The sequence below is a fragment of the Vombatus ursinus genome, unplaced genomic scaffold (assembly GCF_900497805.2).
Source record: "Vombatus ursinus unplaced genomic scaffold, bare-nosed wombat genome assembly UNPS02014799.1, whole genome shotgun sequence".
Classification (NCBI taxonomy): Eukaryota; Metazoa; Chordata; class Mammalia; order Diprotodontia; family Vombatidae; genus Vombatus; species Vombatus ursinus.
Genome location: NW_020954577.1, coordinates 50,557,260 through 50,576,026, shown reverse-complemented (window position 1 = coordinate 50,576,026; position 18,767 = coordinate 50,557,260). Strand labels below are relative to the sequence as shown.

Genomic DNA, 18,767 nt, shown 5'->3' with positions numbered 1-18,767 from the left:
TTCCTTCCTTCCTTCCTTCCTTCCTTCCTTCCTTCCTTCCTTCCTTCATTCCTTCCTCTCTTCCGTCAAATGGGATGATAATGAGAATACTACCTAGCAGGGTTGTTGTGAGGATCTCATAATTAGTTTATAAAGCTGTTAGCAAACCTTAAAGTTTTATAGCACTTTATAGCCATTGTAGATATTAGTACCTGCTGTGCCACCTAGCTGATAACCATAAATATCTTTATCCTCCTTCCTCTTCTTTGTGGAGTTGGGAGGCTGTGGGGAAAAGGGGAAGAATATTGCATTTAATGTGAGCCTCTTTTGATGTATTGGTAAGTTTCTCTGACCTTGCTTTCTCCCTCTTTTAAAAAACTCTTTGTTATAAGAGAGGAGGTGGAGAAGCGCATTGCATCCACAACTCCTCTTTGTCAAGGACTCCTGAAAGGGTGGAGCTGATAACACCCTCTTGGTCTGGTTGGATTAATGACTTTAGCAGTAGATGCTGGTGGTTATTGTGTGACTACTTCTCTGCTGGATTCAGTATTTAAACCTCCTTTACTGGAAAAGCCCCTAATTCTAGCTTTGAAAAAAGTGCCATATGTAAGTAAAAGTTAATTAAAGAGAAAAAAAAAAACGCTGGCCAAATGAGGAAGCAACTGGTTGTTTTCTCTTTGGGATGGGGGTGGGGGTCAGGATGGGAGAAAGAAAGAAGGAAAGATAAGCTTTAATGAAGGGATATGAATTGCATTTCTCTCTACTAGTCCTTATCCATTCACTTGACAGAAACCTTTTCCAATTGGAATAAACCAGGTGACTTATAGGTATTGTAGCCTAATCTGGGACTCCCCATTGTTGGGTGGCCCCATGACCTTGAACTGGAAACACTTCTGGGAGACTGAGCTGTTTACATGAATCTTGTACAGAAATAAGGAACAAGGTGGGGGTGGGGGGTGGCTGGCACAGGCCTCAGCAGCTCTTTGGACGTTTGCCAGGACGTTGCAGTGGAGGCTGTGGCCGAGGGCTGGTAGTTATAAGGGGCGGACTCGTCTACCTGCCCCTGCCTTCTTCCTCAAGCTGAAGTTATGGTCTGCTTGTGCTGTTAAAATAGACTTTGTAACTAAGCTATCAGCTGACAGAAGACTCAGAATCAATCTTTAAGCACCGGATTCCTGGGTAGGTAACAAAGTTAAGTTTCTTTCTTTTTTCTTTTATTATCCTTTACAAGAGGAGGCAGTGTGAAGTAGTGGGTAGAGAGTAGGCCTTGGAGTCAGGAAGACCTGGGTTTGAGTGCTGCTTCTGACATCCTGGCAGAGTGATCCTGGACAATGTCCTTGACCTCTCAGTGCCTGGGGCGGCTCTCTTACCCCCTAAGAGGCTGATCTGCTGTGGCCAGAGGAGTTTCTTCACCCTGGAGTTCTCTTGGGCTTGGGCACTATTGGGGTCTAGAACAGCTTGAGCCTTGAGCCTAGAACAGCTTCTGATTGATCCAAGGATGCTGTACTCAACTGATGTCAACTCCATGTTATGTCTCCATATACTAACAGTGCCTTGCCTACGGTAGGCACTTATGAAATCCTTTATCGATTGATTGATTATGGCATACGAGGCCTCTTCTGGCAAAATGGAAACATACACACTGTGTGTATATGTATGTTTGTGTATTTTTAATGGTCTAGGATGGAGCTGTCTGTCTCCTTTAGATAAATTACCCTGAAACCTATTGTTTTTATCCTGTGTCATAGAAGAGGGGAAGAGGGGGAAAGAAACAAGCGTTTAACTAAGCATCAAACACTTTGCCAAACACTCTGCTAAGCATTTTACAAATATTATCTCATTTGATCCTCACGAAAGCCTTGTAAGGTAAATGCTGTTATTATCCCCATTTTATAGTTGAGGAAACTGAGCTAAACAGAGATTATGGAAGGCAAGGCTGAAATTTAGTGAAAATTAGAATTTTTTTTATTATGGATACCTCTATTTCAAATTTGTTGAATGTCAATCTGAACATAACCTATGAATGTCATGTGATTTTCTTTTTTAAAGCACATTTTAAGATGATGGTAGGTCACGAAGTGGGTAGAAAGAGAAGGCTGAGGGGAAGCATAGCCATGGCTGAAATAAATGGGTTCCCCTAGAGAGAGGAGCATAGTAAGCTGTGGATCAGAAGAGCAGAGGCTCGAACAAAATTGTTGAAGTAGGTCACTCGTTGGAAAAAGGTAACAGAGGGTGTGCGAGCTCAATGAGTCAAGAAAGCTCATGAGATCTGATGCTGTATTTGGAAAGTCACGGTGCTCAGTCCCAGGGAGGTGAGAGTCCTTTGGCAACCTGCCCTGGTCAGATCACAGCTGGAGTGTGGGTTCAATTCAGGGCACCACTTTTCGGAAAAACATTGAGTTTGATCAGTCATTGGTGCAGTGAACCAAAAGATGTTTATCCTCCAGAAGAAATGTGGGCTAGAGATTAGCCTTGCTCAGCTTGAGGGCAGAACTATTTGCAGCCTTTGTAAATTCCCAGAGAGGCTGATTTAAAGTTGAAAAACTTGCAGACACTTTTTCAAAAGTGGGACGGGCTGTCTGGGCAGGGTGGTGGGTTCCCTCTTCCTGGAGGTCCTCAAGTGAAGGATGCTCACTTGTCCTTTCCGTTCTGATGTTCAGTGATTTCCTGATTCTGTCTGTGAAAAATCAGGGCGCCCCCTCCCTCTCTGGACACTTGCCTTTGAGCTCAGGCACCTCTGCTAAATGGAACTCCTTTACCAGGAGTCTGGCCGGGACGGATGAGCATGGATTCATTATCCCAGGGTGACTTCAAGGGAAAGCTTATAAAGAAAAGTTATTCATGCCACAGAGAGTTTCAGAAATCTGGTAAAGCTTTGGAGGGTTCTGGGTCAGCTCAGAGCGCGATAAAGCATCAGAGGGAGACAGCTTGATACTTCCTCTCCAGAAAGGGATGTGGCAACACCCCACTTTCCCTAGAGCGATAGACTGAAAGTTGGCATGCTTCACCTTTCGATAGTTGGGGTATCAAAGTTGGATTGATGGTTACCCTCTCGATCTCTTCGATGCTAGACCTGAGGAGCGCCTGGATTCACATTCTGGCTCCCCCACTTTCAGCCTGTGTGTCCTTGACTTTATCTCCCTGGGCCTCAGTTATCTCATCTGTAAAATGAGGAGATTGGACTAAATGATCACTAATGTCTCTTCTGACTCTGAGTATGCTATTTTAAATAATATAAGATATCATTATTTATATATATGTATACATATACATATACATATGTGAATGAATGAATACCTGGGATTTCATTGGCATAGGGAATTCCTAGATGAGGAAAACTTTTCTACTAATTCTGGGGCTGCACCTTCCCTGAAGTGCACAGTCTTTTTATTTTTCTTTTTGGTGAGGCAATCAGGGTTAAGTGACTTGCCCAGAGTCACACAGCTAGTAAATGTTGAAGTGCATAGTCTTAAGGAGGTGCCTGGGGCCAGTGTTGAGTCCAAGGAAGGACTTGAACCCAGGTTTCTGGCTCTAAGGCCAGCTCTCTAACTATTGTGCCGTATTGTCTTTCATGTCTGTATTTACTTATTAGTATACATGTTTGTCCAACAGGTAGATTTGAGCTCCTTGAGGGCAGAGTTTGTTTTGTTTTTATCTCTTTATCTAATAATAGCTAGTATTTATACAGTGTTTTAAGTTTTTCAAATATTTACGAGTATTATTTCATTATGAAAACATGAGTTATTTACAAATATTATCTCATTTGATCCTCGTAACAACCCTGTGAGGTAGATGCTATTATTATTCCCGTTTTACAGTTGGGGAAACTGAGACAGGCAAATGTTAAGAATCTTACAGTGTGCATAGTTCTTGGCACATAGTAGATGCTTAATAAATGTTTATCGAGTCCAACTGAATTTAGTTCCTCCAATAATGATTATGACATGACTACGATAATATAAGTGGAAAGAACACTAAAAAGGAAACTAAAATCTTGAGTAATTCTAATAACCAGTATCGGTCCCAAAGAGAGGCACAAATTTGCCCAGGTTTCTCCAAATTCCTCTTCTTCATTATTTCCTTTTTTTAAAAAATTTATAATTTTTATTTTCAGTTCCAAATTCTCTCCCTCCTTCCACCCCTCCCTACCCATTAGAAGGCGAAAAACTCTTCATGGTTTGTAATCATACAATACTAGTCTATTATATTCATATGCCGTTGTTCCACAATTTAATATTTGAGTACTTGCGGAGTCTTCTGTAATATGCTAGGTGAAGACTACTTAACATTGTACTGAGATCTCTTTGAAATGAGTGCTCATGTGGCTAATACACTGGGGTCAGCGATTTCATAAATATGGGACCATTGGGTTTTAGAAGTGAGAAAATATCCCACTGCACATAATTTCCCTCCCCCCCTCCTTCACAGAAATAGGAATCCAGGGGTCTCTCCCTCCTCTTCATCCTCTGATGGTATAGCATTTGCTGTGGCTCCAGCATCCCATAGCCAGGAAAGCCTCTCCTTGTGTTCCCCAGGTCTCCACAAGCAAACTCTGCTCCTGCTGGACCAATCCATTTTAGTCCAGTCAGCATTTATTACGGACTGCCATATGCAAGGCAAGAGATGACCTGGTATGGTGGCTAGAGAGTGAACTTAGAATCAGGAAGACCTGGGTTGAGTCTGGCTTCCGATACGTAGCCGCTGAGCGACGCTGGGCCTCTCGTGTTACCTGGTTCAGGGTCTTAGTTCACTACCGCTATAAATTACAGAGTATGCACATTAGTAGAGAGAGTTTCTTCTCCCAGTTCCCTGGACCAATGAAAACATGAGTTTAGTCCAGTGAAAATGTGCAAGGCATTGTGCTTGTTTCTGGGCACTCAAAGTCAAGTAAAGTCTACTGGCATTTATTGAGCTTCTACCGTCTGCAGTAAGTTATGGTCAACTAGCGTTTATTAAGAGCTTGCTATGTGCCAGTAAGTCAGTGAGTCAGCTAGCATTTATTAAGCATCTACCATGTGCCAAGCACTGTGCTAAATGCTGGAAATACAAAAACAGGCAAAACTCCCAAGCCCTGCTCTCCAGTCTAATGGAGGAGACAACATGCAAAAAATAAGATACAGACAGAAAACATTGAAGGTAATCTCAAAGTGAAGACAATAAGGTTAAAGAGGAATTTAGTTGAGACTTGAAGGAAGCCAGGAAGTGGAGTAAGGTGTAAAAAGACTGGAAAGGTGGGGAGGAGCCAGATCATGAAAGGCTTTGAATGCTAGAGGATTTTTATTAGATCCTGGAGGTGATAGGGAGTCAGTGGAGTTTATTGATTGGGCAGTAACATGGTGGGACCTGCACTTTGGGGAAATCGATTTGGTGGCTGGAGGATGGTTTGGAGCAGGGAGAGACTTGAGGTAGACAGCCCCACCTACAGCCTATGCTAATAGTCCAGGTGTGAGGTGATGAGGGCCTGCCCCAGGGTGGGGGCAGGTGAAAGAAGAGAGATGTTGTGAAGGTAGAAAGTAGAGGATTGGCAACTGATTAGATGAGAGAGGGGGAGAAGCCAGGGTCAAAATAGGAATAAAAGAACTTCTGCCCTCAAGGAGTTTACATTTTACTGGGCAGCACCAGCTTGGAAGCAGACAGGTAGGTTTTGAACCCTGACCCTGTGACCCCAAATGCGTCGTGCTTCCTCCTGTACCATGCTGCCTGTCTCTTCAGCGTATTTTCAAAGTTGGCTTTGGCTGTGCACCAGGAGTTGTTAACTTCAATTAAAACTCAAGTAGCCTTTGATGTCTAGCAGTCTATTTGTTTTTTCTTTCAGGAATCAGTTATAAAACTGCCGGAAGAAGCCGTAAAAATAGCCAGGATTCCTGATAGCTTTTCAAAGTTAGGTGCCCTTTGGATCTTCTATTCTAACATTATCATGAGGTACTGGGTGGGCTTGTGCCACAAGGTGTTGTATAGCACAGTGCCAGGCATATAGTGGGCACTTAATGAATGCTTAATGATGACTCGATGGGGGGACCGTCCGTCATATTAAAGGATCCTACTTGGGTAGCTTGTGAAATTGGTTAAAGTGTTATTCGCTGAATTTTGGAGAAGAGGATACTTTTCGGTTTCTTTTTCCTATTATTTTTCTGGGTCATCCTATGCTGGGTAGTCTATTGTCAGCGCTATGACTTGCAGTTGGGTGAGCAGTTCATGGACCTAGTCGGTCCTTCATTGTGTCGATTTTGAACAAACACTGCAGGTGGACAATGAGGAAATTGTCCAGAAATGAATGGGAGAAGAGCCGGCTTACCTTTGGGTAATTGTTCAGTGCTCCCCGAAATAAAACCCCATCTCTTTAGCTCCAGTAACCTTTTGCTGATACAGTATGACTATGGATCATGGACCCCCACTGTAATCGTGAAGTGTCAAAGTGGTGGGTATTGAACATCAGTAGGTTTCAGCATATTGCCAAAGAAAGCTTCTTGGCAAGAAGCGGTGAGAAAGATAGGTCAAGGAACCTCTGATCTTGTGGATTGGGTGTTCCCTTCAGTGGTGCAGGTTGCTACCCATCCATGCCTACTCAGTTTGGGTTGCTTTTGCCCATATTCTCCTGTTCGTCCCTCGTAGGGGGTCCACTCAAAATTCTGGGGGCTTCACTCACTTCTCTGAATAGCCGAAGGATACCACTGTAGTACGTTGTATATAAGTACCTGTTGCTTATCTGTTGCTCGTCAGATGGTTAGAGCATCTTTGAATTTGATCCAGTGTTAGAAGAGGCCACTGGGGGGTAGTGGAAAAAGCCCCAGGTCTGGAGTCAAAGGACCTTGGTTCAAATCTTGCCTCTGATGTTTAATGACCTTGGACAAGTTACTTCAATTCTCTGGACCTCAGTTTTCCAATCTGTAAAATGAGAGAATAGAGAGATGATCCCCAAGCTCCCTTCCCATTGCCTATAGTGGTGTCTACTGCCAAAGGGGGTGAGCACCTCAGGGAATTAGAGATCTATTTCAAATATACGATTGAGTCATAAAATACTTAGAAATATAGTTGTTTTTAGAGAGGTAACTGTCTTAGCAGGAAGAGGAATCAGGGAGGTCTAGATTCAAATCCTGTCTTAGATGCAGTGCTTAGCACAATGCCTGGCACAGAGTAGACCCTTAATAAATGTTTATTGACTGACTATTGATGGACTGACTGACACATATTAGCCATGTGATCCCTGGACAAGTCATTTAACTCCTTGAGCCTCGGTTTCCTCATTTGTAAAATGCAGGTAATCACTGCATTCGCCTCTCAAGAGAAGCCCCAGTGAAATCACTGTTTGTAAAGCTCTGATATAAATATTAGCTCTGATTGTGATTATGAATCTGTGGGGCCCTGCTCCCCAGTGCCTTGTGTGATAAGCCATCAGCAAGTATTTATAAAGTGCTTACCACGGCCCAGGCAACGCAATAATGTTGTAGAAAAGGGAATTTGTTTATGAATCTTTAGAATGGAGCCTGGAAAAATAAGTGGTTTATGAAGAGATGAATTTGTCAGACTTCAGGTTAGCCGGTACCGGGGAATATCGATCTCTCCATCAGTCAACGAGCAATCATTAAGCAGCTGCTGTGTGCGGGCGGTGTTAGGACACCGTCTCAAACCAGTCTCGGGGATTCAGATTGTCTTCACTCAGTTCTCAGCCATCTGGATGTTTTGGTCTGAGGTCCAGCCTTTTGATTTTGTTCTCACGGTGTTTTCCATGATAACTTGAGCCTCACTCGAATGAATAAACGTTGGTTTTTTATCTCCTTCACACTTCTCTTTGCTTTAAAAAAAGAAAAAGAAAACTCTTGCCACATATCTATCTATCTGCATATGGATATACACGTGTAACTATATCTATCTGTCTAGTTTAGAAAAGCAATTCTCGAATTGGCCGTGTTCAGAAAAGAATGTCTGGGAGCCTCCTTCTGCACCCTGGGGCTATCACCTCTCTGTCAGGGGTCTTGGAGTATCGGGTCCGTTTCTCTGGATTTGTGGCTGGGCACTGCATTGATCTAAGGCCTTCCCAAGTTGCCTGGGAAGTTCTGCTTGGCCTGAGAGGGCAGAACAAAGAGACACTGGGGGAACTGGGAAGTGTTGCAGAGAGGAAGCTCTGGGCTCAGTGTCGAAGAAGGCTTTCTTACAGGGGGAGCTCTCCTGAGTGGATTGGGTTGCCTTGCTAGGGAGGTGGTGAGCTCCCCATCACTGGGGATCTTCAAGCAAACGCTGGAGGGTCCCTCGTGGGGGATGATTGTACAAGTGAATCTTTGTCTAGAGTAGACTCTGAGGGCTCTTCTCTGATTCTTGGATTGATTTGGTCCTCTGGGAGAAAACTGAGGAGAAAGCAGTGGAAAGAGCACCAGCTCTGAAAGCAGAGGACCTGAGTTCAAATCTTACCTGGGTTACCTTGGGCATGTCTTAGATTTGGAGCTGGAAGGGACCTTTCAGAGGCCTTCTTGTACAACCCACCTATTTTACAGGGAAGGAAACTGAGGCCAAGAGAGGCTGAGTGATTTGCCCAGGGTCAGTGCTTGGCACATAGTAAAAAATAATAATAAAAAATACTTGTTATTATAAATCCTTGTTGCTTGAATGACTTTGGCAGTCTGGATTTGAACCTGGCTCTCCTGAATCCTCTCTTCACCTCTGTAAGGCTCAGTTTCCCCCTAAGTAAATTGAGGAGGCTGGATTCCGTGGCCTGTCTTGAGGCCCCTTCCATGATCCTATAATCTTGAACCTCTGCTGGAGCAAATCCAGGTCTGATTTTCTTTCCTCACCCCCACCTCCCCTTCCCCACCCCTGCCCTCTGTTTTCCTCCGTGGCATGTTTGTGCTGTTCTGATTTGGACTTTGGTTCATTGATAGGATGCCAAGATTAAGAGGCATTGAAAAGGGGTTTTTCTTTAACTAGATGTGTTTTTTGACTCCTGTCCCAGCTGCTGTGGCTGCCCCTGGAGGCCTGGGTGGTCCTGGCCATACTCTGGGGCTTAAACCTTAGAAATAGGAGCCCTGAATATTAGAGAGCATGGAGGGCTCCTGGACCCCCAGCTCCCAACTTGGGATCTGGGGCTTGGGAGTGAGAGAGGGCACCATCTTAATATCTCACACATATATTTCATCATTTAAAAATGCATATGGAGCACAGGTCATAGATTCAGAACTGGAAGGGACTTTAGGGGCCATTTCATCCAACCTCACCTTTTTACAAATGAGGAAACTGAGGCCTGTGAAGAGAGGTGATTTGTCCAACGTGACATAGTGACAGAGCCCAGATTCCAACCGGGTTCTTCTACATATGAATCCAGGGTGCTTTCCACTGGGCCACACTGCCTTTATTTATTAATCTATTTATTCACCTATTCATTTATTCATCCCTTTATTTATTTATTCAAATAGTATTTTATTTTCCCCCAATTACACATACCACACTGTCTTAATAGTAGGTTTTTATCTTGACGCATTTTCTCAATCAACAGTCACAAATTAATACAATCAACAAGCATTATTCCATGCCCTGTGTGATATACAAATACAAAGTGAAACTATCTCTTTTAGGTTTTTTTTTTTTTTAGGCAATTGGGGTTAAGTGACTTGCCCAGGGTCACACAGCTAGTAAGTGTCAAGTGTTTGGTGTGAGGTTGGATTTGAACTCAGGTTCTCCTAACTTCAGGGCCGGTGCTCTATCCACTGCGCCATCTAGCTGCCCCTGAAACTATCTCTTTTATTGTTGTTGTTTAGTAGTTTTTAGTTGTGTCTGACTCGTCGTGACCTCTTTGGAGTTTTCTTGGCAGATACTGGAGTGGTCTGCCCGATGAGAAAGCTGAGGCAAACAGGTTAAGTGAGTAGCCCAGGGTCACACAACTAGTAATTATCTTGACGCAGCCGCTGCAGTGGTGAGCATGAGACCAGCTCAATACTCTTAACCGGAGGCGCATTGATGAGGCGGGAGACAGCGAGATGGCAGAAGCTCCGTTTATTAAGTGCTAGTAGCATTCTTTTATATCCCTGGTAACACCTGATCAGAGCGTGGTCTCCACGTGATAGCCAATCACCAAGTCTGCTGGACACCTGCAGCCCTCGTGTCAGGGGTATGAGCAGGACTTTTCTCCTAATGAAAGGAGAGCCGAGCCAACCGTGGGAGCTACATGTCAGCAAAGGAGAGGTCTTGTGAGACTTCCTTGTTTTTGCCCCGCAACAGGTTGTGACCCTCAGCTTCTGCCAAGAGAAGCTAGAACTCCCATGGGAAAATTCTCCCAACAGTATCTGGTGTTGGATTTGAACTCAGGTCTTCCTGACTCCAGGTTCAGCACTTTATGTACTGTGCCACCTGACTGCCCAAGACCATCTCTGCCCTTTAGCAAATTACATTTTTGGATGTTGAAAAGGGGTCTTTAGACTCGACCTCATCATTCGACTGAAACTGCTTTCTTCAAAATTATCAACAGTCTCTTAATTGCCCAATCCGGTGGTCTTTTCTCCATCCTTCTGGATCTCTCTGCATCCTTTGGCGTTGTTGATCTCCTCCTTCTGGGTACTCTTTCCCCGGGGTGGGGAACCTGCAGTCATGAGGCCACATGTGGCCCTCTAGGTCCTCAAGTGCGTCCCTTTGACTGAATACAAACTTCACAGAACAAATCCCCTTAATAAAAGGGGTCTATCCTCTCTGGACTTTGCTGCTTCATCCTGGTTCTCTTCCTGCCTGTCTGACTGCTCCTCTGTGTTCTTAGCTGGACCTTTGTCCAGTACTGTGTCCCTTAAGGTCCACCCCCAGGACACTGTATTCCCTGTCTCTGTCTCTCTCTGTATCTCTCTTTCTCTGTGTCTCTCTCTGTCTCTCTGTCTCTCTCTGTGTCTCTGTCTCTCTGTTTTTGTCTCTGTCTCTGTCTCTGTCTCTCTCTCTCTCTCTCTCCACCAGCTTGGTAATCTCATCCACTCTGGTGGGCTCAATTGTCCTCTGTCAGAGATGATTTCCAGATTCATATACCAGTCCTAATCTCTCTCCTGAGCACCAGCCTTCCATCACCACCTGCTTTTTGGTGATCTTAAACCTGAGGTTGCCTTGGCGTATCAGACTCAACATGTCTCAAAAAGAACATCTCCCTCTCCTCTCCCTAGCTTTCTCTTCCTGTGAAGGGCCCCACCCCGTCCCTGGCACCGGAAGGTGCCACACCCTCAGGGTCATCCTCACCTTCTCACTCTCACTCATCCCACTTATCCACTCCAAGTTCTGTTTAGAAGTGAGCAAGAAAGGAAACTGAGGCATGGCTTGTAGAGGCTTTGTCTCTGAGAAGGAGAGGAGAGATAGAGCATGCCGGTGCGGGAGATGGTCCAGATCAAGGGAAGGTTTCCAGAGGATGCAGGAGGCAGGAGGCAGGGGCTTGTTTGTTCATAAGCAGAGGGGAAGGAGTCATCCATTGGGAAAAACTGAAAATGAGAGTGTGGATGGTAGAGAAGGCAGTCTTCCAGAGAAGACTAGGGGGGATGGGATCAAGGGTGCGGGTAGAAGAAGGGTCACCCCTGAGACAGGGTGGAGACAAAAAGGGAATTGGCATATTCATGAAGCGGGTTTGGACCGTTGGTATAGGGAAACTCCCAGGCAAGGACAATCCTTCCACCAGTAGAGGTTAGCAGGTGTTTTTTGCAAGCTGTAGTCCTAGAGCAGAGAATCTTAATCTAGGGGCTGTAAACGCGATTTATTATGATTATTTTGATACTCGTAACTCAATATAACTGGTTTCCTTTATAATCCTATGTATTTTATTTTGTATATTTAAGAACATTATTCTGAGAAGGGGTCCACTGGCTGTACCAGACTGTCAGAGGGGTCTATACCATCCAAAAGGTTAAGAAGCTGCAAAAGGGGCAGCTAGGTGGCGCAGTGGATAGAGCTCCAGCCTTGGAGTCAGGAGGACCTGAGTTCAAATCTGACCTCAGATACTTGACACTTACTAGCTGTGTGACCCTGGGCAAGTCACTTAACCCTGATTGCCTCACCCAAAAAAAAGCAAAAAAAAAAAAAAGCTGCAGAAAGGTGCCCACAGCACTGAGAGGTTAGAGGACTTGTCCAGGGTCACACAGCTAGTAAGTGTCAGAGGTTGAACCTGAGTCTTTCTAGCTACTGGGATAGCAGCCCCTGTACTGCCTCTAGGCAGCTCTGAATAAGGACTTCAGGCCATTCCCTCACATTGGACTTTTTTTTTTGGTGGTGTTAGGAAGGATTTGTGGCCTTCACAGGCAAATGTCCTGCAAAGAAATCCCCACCTGCCTTAGACTCTAAGGCTCCAGCAGGCAGGGGCATGGCTGGTCACTAGGGAGAGAGAGCCTCGCCATGCACAAAGAGGGGCTTTTGCTGGGATGAGACCTGATGGGTCTGCCCACATTCTAGGGGGTTGGAGAAGCCTGGGAAGCGGGCCCTTGAGCGACCTCCTCCAGCCTGGCCAGAGTGACCTCTAACTGGGCTTGTTAAGCATGTGGTTACGGAGATGCCAGATAACCCAGCAGCTTCCTCTGGGCCTCTGATTTCACGACTTTGGCGCGTCTAGACATTTTTGGCTGTAAGTGTTTCTGCTTCTCTGGCCTTGGGAGTAAAGTCTGAACTGTGCTTTTGGAGAGAGAGTGTGTGTGTGTGTGTGTGTATGTGTGTGTGTTTATAAGGCTTACACCTTAAGAGTAAAGTGTACCAGGGCCATAGATTTGTAATAATAACAACTACAACAATAACTAACATGTGTATGTGTGAAACACTTTATATACATGATCTTATTTGATTTCTAAAACAACCTGGGGAGTTAGGTGCTATTCTTATTAATATTGCCATTTTACAGATGAGGAAACTGAGGCTAGGAGAGATGAAGGGATGTATCTAGGGTCATACAGCCGGTGAGTGTCTAAGGCAGGATTGGAACTCAGGGCTTCCAAGCTCAAGGGCACTTGGCATCATGCAGTCTACACAGATGAAGATGAGACTCAGAGGTTAAGTGAGTTGTCCAAAGTCACCCATGCAAGTGACGAAGGAGGAATTTATTAAGAGCCTACTATGTGCCAGGCATTGTACTAAGCTCTGAGGATACAAAGAAAGGCAAAAGATGGTGTCTGCCCACCCAGAGCTTATGATCTAATCCTAAAAACACCCAAACAACTCTGCAGGTATGAGCTATCGGCAGGAGAAACAGGAAATGACCCACAGAGGGAGGGGCTGGCACAGTCTTCCTGCAGAAGGTGGGATTTTGGCCAGACTTGAAGGAGGTCTGGAAGCGGGCCTCAGGCTTTAAACCTGGTGCCCCTCTAGAACTCTGGGTCACAAGAAAGCCTAGTGGAGTGATGCTTATGTGTATGGGAAAGGTTAGGTTTTTTTCCTGCTTCTCCTGATGATTCCTGGGAGACCTTGAACAGCCTAGCTTACTCCCAAGGGCTTTGCATCATCTTCAAAATGCAAAAGGACCTGTGGGAGGAATCCACAGGCAGGCCCTTACCTCACTTCTGCCCTTCCCAGGCCCTGGGAAGTTGGAACAAGAGGGGCAGGGGCTGGGGCTGCCCCTTGGGTGGGAAAGAGCCCAAGCTTGGGCTCTGATGCCCCCTGGCTTTTTAACCTTGAACCGTGGGGCCTACGGGAAGGATGCTGTTCCCAGAGCCTTGGGATCTGAGTTCAAATCCCAGCTCTCCTACTGATGAGCTGTGTGACTGTGAGTGGTCCCGTTGTCCCTGTGTGAAATGAAGGGCTTGGACCAGATAGCCCGTGGGGGGCCCACGGCCTCCACTGGGCCTCTGTTTCCTCCCCTGTGAACTGAGAGACTTGGCAAACAATTTACAAACAAACTTTACCTACAGACAGTCTCTGAAGTGGAGTAAGAGCCGTCTTTCCCCGCAGGGCCGTAAGAGGAGAGGGAGAGTGGCCGAGCATCACCGTGGAAGGCGTAGCCAGGCTAAATAAGAACTTCTGATCAGAGAATGCAGCTTTCTATAGCCAGGCTTGGCGGCGTGCTGCCTGCTGGCCCTGGACAAGTCCCTTCTTCGACACGGTTGTCTTAGGGGCAGCTGGGTGGTGCAGTGGACAGAGCACCGGCCCTGAAGTCAGGAGGACCTGAGTTCAAATCCGGCCTCAGACCAAACACTTGACACTTACTAGCTGTGTGACCCCGAGCAAGTCACTTAACCCCAATTGCCTAAAAAAAAAAAAAAATAGAATGAGACACTGTTGTCTTCATCTATAAAATGAGGGGGCCGCCTCAGAGATCTCTAAACTCCATTGCAATTTATAATCTGAGGTCCTGTGATTGAGTCCAGCCCCGTCATGTGCTCGATCAGGAGGCCATCTCGTCCTCATCTGGGTGACCCAAAGCACTGGCCTTAGGGTCAGGATACCCTGAGTTCAGATTCCTCCTGAGACGCTTACTAGCTGTGTGACTCCTCACAAGGCATTTAACTTTTCTGAGCCTCGTTTTCCCCATCTGTAAAATGGGGATAATAACAGCACCTACCACCCAGGTAAAGTGCTTTGCAAAGTGTCATATAAATGCTAGCTATTATTATTACTGCCAATAATAGTGATCATTTAGAACAGGACATCTAATCCAACCTCTCATTTCACAATCATGGAAACTGAGGCTCAGGGAGAGGTCAAGGGGCTTCTCTGAGGTCACAAAGGTGGTAAATAGCAGCACGGGCCACTTTGTCTGGGGCGCCTTCTAGACACCAGAGAATTGCTTTAGCGGTAGAATTGCTTAGGATGGAAGGAATCAGGGAGACCAGATTGTTTCATCTCTCTGGGCCTTCGTCAGTTTCCTCCTTTGAAATGAGGGCAAATGTATCCCTTTGGGGCACCTTGCCCCCTAAGGCTAAGATTCTATAATCTGTGGAGTCAGGAGATGAAACCTCAGAGAGGTGGACTTGGGAGCCTTTGTTCTGGAGGAGAAGCACCGACTGATTTTCTAAAAGGTCATCCTTCCCAAGGGCGTGGTGTGTGGTTTCCTGGGCTAGAGAGACAAATCCTTGGGTTGGGTCCTGATGTGATGGGAGACTTCAAAATACCCTTCAGTGACTTTCAAGTTTGGTGGTGAAATCTTGTATTTTTGGTCGAAATTCTCACCGGAGGTTTGACCAGCTTTGTCAAAGGCCAATGTAGAGGCTCGCTCTGGAATGAATTCCACATTTCTTCGGCAGAGTGCAGGGGTCAGGGAGTGTGGCTCTTGCCTCTTTGTTGTGGGACCCAAGACCAGCCTTCTCCCTTCCCTGGCCTCAGTTCCCCCGTCTGTAACACAAAGGGGCTGTGCGTCTTTCTGGCTCTAACAGGCTGTGGGTCTGTGCGTCTGAATGACCCCACAAGAAGGAGAGAATCGGTAACAATTACTGGGTTCCCTGGCCAGAGAAAAGGGCCTGAAGCCAGTCCGCAAGTTTGCAGGCCAAGTCTACACAGCCCTTGCTAGGCCGCAGAGGTGATAGATGTTCCTAAAGGGCTAGGCTTGAAATCAGGAAGACTACCTCGGGTGCTCAGAGCTGTGTGCCCCTGGGCAAGTCTTCTGGCCTCTGAGCCTTCTTCTTTGTCCTCATCCCTGGTGTCCCGACTGATGCTTGGATGTGAGGCCTGGCAGCCAATGGGAAAAGCTGCTGGAAAGGGGGCAGGCAACCTGCACCCATCTATAGCCTCTCCCTTCTTCCCAACCTATGATTTCTGCATTTGTTTTATCTTGTGTCCCTGACAACTAGACGTGTGCAGAGTAGGTGCTTAATAAATAAGGAGTGGAATGGTGATCAGGAATCCTAGATTTAGAGCCTACTCCTAGCTTTTACAGATGAAGAAACTGAGACCTAGGGAAGATAAATGACTTGGCCAAGGATACACAGTGGCAAGTGGCAGGGGCTGGATTTGAACCCAGAACCTTTGACTCTGGATTTGGAATCAAGTGAATCTCCACCCACAGGATTACTTCATTTCAGATGAGATAATTTACTCAAAGTGCTTTGCAAATCTAGACTTAAAGTGCTTTGTCAATGTTTGTTATTATTCTTGTTTTGGCCAGTGGAATAAAAGCTGCCCTCCATCAATTCCTCTTCTGCTCTTCCCCCAAAATAAAAAGGATAGGATGGGCACGTTCTTTTTTAAAAATCATTTTATTTTTATTTTCAGTTCCAAATTCTCTCCCTCCCTCCACCCTCCCCCAGCCATCGAGAAGGCAGGATGGGTATGTTCTAACAGCAAGCTGAGTTTCCTGTTCTTGGTTACCAAGGCAACATCAAGGGCTTGGAGCCTGCACTTTCGTTTATGTTAAATCCTACTTTTCTGTGCTTCGTTTATCCGTTCTTGTCAAGCTCCTACTGTGTGCTGCACACTGGTGGGCTGATTCCCAGGCTTCCCGATTTTATACAAATCCTGTTACAGCATTTTTTTTTTTTAACTAAAAGAAGTCAACACCCATAAAGCCTGGGATGTCATGAACCGTTTCGGGCTCTGGTTTCCTTTGCTCCCCAGCGTCCCAGAAAGTGGGTTTAACAAAGTCCCAGCGGCTCCCGTGCATCCCTCAGGCTTGTGAAGGATTTTCCCCTTTGGTTTCAGGCTCTTTAGAGATGGGTTGATGCTGTGAAATTGGACAGACTGCTGATCCCGGGGCTAAGGGTGGAGAATTCTGTATTAGAGGAAGAAATCACGTAGGCGTGTGTGGATGCTACATCTTGACTGGGGGTGGCGGTGGCAGAGGGGGTGGGGAGTGCCCTCCCTGGTGTGTCTTGGTAGCTGGCTTTGTTTCTAGAGTGCTTGTTAACTGAGGAAGGATGGCACAGAGGCCTCTGACAGTGATGCTCCTCACTCCTAGGCTGGCTGCCCTTGAATGTAGGACATCACCTTTATGATGCTGGGTGGGCATGTCACCCGTGTCACCTCCCTGGGCCTCAGTTTCCTCACCTATAAGATGAGAGGGCCCCAGGGTTTGTTCCGGGCTAGATTGAGATCAGTTCGCTCCCCTCTTGGGAGCCCCGGGGCTCATTCACGGTTCCTTTGACCTCCTTGCACCACCTGCTTTTCCACCTGGATTCCTCTCCAGGTAGGCCCATTACCCAATAAGGTGTTGGTTTCCAAAACTCTGCACCTGTTCTGCTGCCCAGGAAACCTACACACAGTGTTTTTTTCTGTTAAAATAACACATAACAAAGCAATAAGGAAGTTATACACGTTTGAAAAGCCCTGCTTATCCCGGCCTTGCATGCCATGTGAGCCGAGACCTCTCCCTACCAGCCCCACCCTGCCCTTATCTCAGGACGGTGCCGACTGATTTCTGTCTCTCGTCCTTCTCCGGACCCCAGAGTGAGACTTCGGCAAACCAAGACCCAAGCAGAGGGCGGGGAAGCCCTTGGCCTGGATTCGGATCATTCTCCTCCTTCCCTGGCTCCACCAGTCGTGGATGACCCTGGATGCCCTGGGCTCTGGCCCTCCTGAGCTGCAGTTACAATGCTCGTTCTTCCTGGTCATCGGCCAGTTGTGGGATGGGCCAGACCCGGGCACAAGCCGAAGCGGGCATTCAGGCCAGGCCGCTGGGGAAGCTTGGGATGGAAAAGGCTCTAGAGTCTAGATAGGAGAACGCCCAGTCTGGCGAGTGGGGGCTCTGGCTAATTCCCAGGCCTACAGTCCAGGAGGAACAAAGCAGGGCGTGAGGGGCCAGGTGTGACGTGCCTATGGAACTGCTGGATATAGAGTCAGGGACCTGGGTTGGAATCTCAACTTTGCTTTGTGCCAACTGGCTGTGATCTTAGGAAAGTCACTTCAAGTCCCTGGGCCTCCGTTTCCTCAAATGAGGAAATGTGCTATACATGGCACATAGTAGGGCTGTATGAATATTGGTGATGGTGTTGACAATGATGAAGAAGATGAAGGAATTCTGTCAAATGAGAAGGTTGAACTAGATGACCTCTAAGGTCCTGTCCAGTCTGTGAGCCAAGGATCCGTGAGATGCTGGTCAAGTCACTAAACTGTTTTCTGCCTCAGTTTCCTCATCTGTCAAATGAAAGAGCTCAAAGGAGCTGGTCTCTGAGGCTTCTTAAAATCCTAAATCTAGGTTCCTATGATGCTACCTCACCCCCACCCCAGGAAATGGCACCCCAAGAAGAGACGCTCTTCTTTAGACTGAAGGCCCGGGTGGGGAGGCTTGGTTACCAGGCTGAAAGTGCTCAGTTAATCACCTGAAATGGGATAAAAGGTTAGAGCCTGCTGGGAAGAGCTTAATGACTAATGCATTAAATTGTTATTTAGCCTTTCTGTTGTGCATTGGGGTCTGCATTGCTGGGCCCTCCTGGAGGGCACTTCACTGGCTGATTGTACTGGTGGTTACCAGTCTGGGAGGGGGAGCCCCCAGAGAGCAGGGACTGATTCCTCTGTGCACTTTTGTGTCTCCAACCCAGCACACAGTAGGAGCTTTAGTTGTGGCGCTTTTATGTAACTATCAACTGATGACATCAATGGGCAGTGAGTAAACTCCCCAACCAGCTTAGTCTAGTATTGTCCTATTGAAGCATAAATAGGGAATTGAGGTTTGGAGACTGTGTGAAAATCACCCAGTTAGAGACCATGGCCTGGGGCCCCTCCAGGGTAAGAACAAGTCTGAGGCCTGAAGGAGATCCTTATTGTCCAGGAGTGGAAAAGAGAACCCCCAAAACTGGAGAATGAAGAAATGCAAAGCTGGGGGTTAGCGCTATACATGGCACATAGTAGGGCTGTATGAATATTGGTGATGGTGTTGACAATGATGAAGAAGATGAAGGAATGCAAAGCTAGGGTTTAGCACTGTGCCTGGCACA

The 18,767-nt window shown here is 46.5% G+C and overlaps 1 protein-coding gene across 2 annotated transcripts in view; it reads left to right on the top strand.

Annotated features, from left to right (window-relative positions):
• The window catches only part of LOC114050620 (sorting nexin-10), a 70,321-nt gene that overhangs the window by 17,455 nt on the left and 34,099 nt on the right, over positions 1-18,767 (top strand). The window contains exon 1 of one of the 2 annotated variants that reach the window (XM_027872452.1): positions 1,029-1,158. The exons of the other annotated variant lie outside the window; for it this stretch is intronic. The gene's annotated coding sequence lies outside the window, so the exon portion shown is untranslated. Of the gene's footprint in view, positions 1-1,028; positions 1,159-18,767 lie in introns of those variants that run through there. 2 annotated transcript variants of the gene reach the window in all.